Raw genomic sequence first — 1,532 nt, forward strand, 5'->3', positions numbered from 1 at the left:
AATGAGAGCCCTACTAATCTGTGACATGAGGTGGCAAAATTAATACATGAAATAGCACCACCAATAGATCACATACTTGTGAGAAGTGATGCTCTGGGTGATCGGATATTTGATACTTTTCTGCAATTTTGTCAGAATGAGGAGTATAAGGAAGCTGGTTGGTTGGTCCTACTTACACTGGATATATTGGTGAAAGAGTGAGATGGGCTCAAAGCTGCTGAGTCTCGGCTTAAGTGCTGCATAAATGACCTCAGTGCTTCCAGCTGTGCTCTGAAAGAAAGCCTTATAGCTTCTACTACCAGGGCTGACATAGCTGAAACCCAAATCCAGGGTCTTATTGTAAAAGTGACTGACTTACAATGCCAGCTCAATTGCCAACCCAGAATGGTGTCTGCCGTTAAAGTGAGGGCATTGATTGGAAAAAAATGGGATCCTGTAATCTGGAATGGGGACATATGAACAGATGATCAGGAAGATCAGGATATGGAGCCTGTGAATTCTGTTGAATCCCCCCCCATCTGAACGGATTACTGTAAAACCATTATCCCCTCCCCCTCAGTTTGAGGGGACTAGCCAAACCGGTCCTGCAGGGTTATTGTGTGAGGCAGAGGCCATGGAAAACATTCCTGAATGTTCTCAGGAACTGCCACAAGCACCTATTCTGGCCGCTAGGCCCATAACAAAGGTTAAGTCTAAGCAAGCCCGAAGAGGTGAAATAGAAAGTGTGACTGAGGAGGTGATATGCTATACTTGAAAAGACCTACTTGATTTTGCCAACATGTACAGACAGAAACCTGGAGAATATGTATGGGAATGGCTACTGAGGGTGTGGGATAATGGTGCAAGGAATGTAAGATTGGATCAGTCTGAGTTTATTGATTTAGGTCCACTAAGTATGAATTCTTCATTCAATGTCTCAACTCAAGAGGTTAGGAAAGGATCTAATAGTTTATTTGGTTGGCTTACTGAGGCATGGGCTATGCAGTGGCCTACCTTAAGTCAAGTTGAAGTACCAGACCTGCCTTGGTTTATGTAGAAGAAGGTATCCAGAGGCTTAGGGAAATTGGCCTGTTAGAATGGATTTATCAGATTAGATCCTTACAGCCAGAAATGGAGTCCAGAAGACACACTTTTCACCAGTACCATGAGGAATAAATTTGTGAATGGAGCTCCACCAACCTTGAAGACTGCTGTGATTGCTATTTTGTGTAAACCTGATTTGACAGTGGGAACTGCCCTAATTGAACTAAGACACTTAAATACGATGGAGCTGACTGGACCCCGTGGTTGTAGGGGTCAAGTGGCAGCAGCTAATTGACAAAGGCAAGGTAGGCGTGGTTACCATGATGAACAGCAGAGTCAGAACACTAATCAGACTAGTCTGACTTGTGTGGAATTATGGCATTGGCTACTTGCTCATGGTGTTCCTTGTAGTGAAATACATGGCAAGCCTACTAAATATTTACTTGATCTGTATAGACAGAAGAATTCTAGGTCATGTGAACAGCAACCTAGATTGAATCGCCAGAATA

The sequence above is a fragment of the Orycteropus afer genome, unplaced genomic scaffold (assembly GCF_000298275.1).
Source record: "Orycteropus afer afer isolate SDZICR_OR568_19922 unplaced genomic scaffold, OryAfe1.0 scaffold00187, whole genome shotgun sequence".
NCBI classification, from domain to species: Eukaryota; Metazoa; Chordata; class Mammalia; order Tubulidentata; family Orycteropodidae; genus Orycteropus; species Orycteropus afer.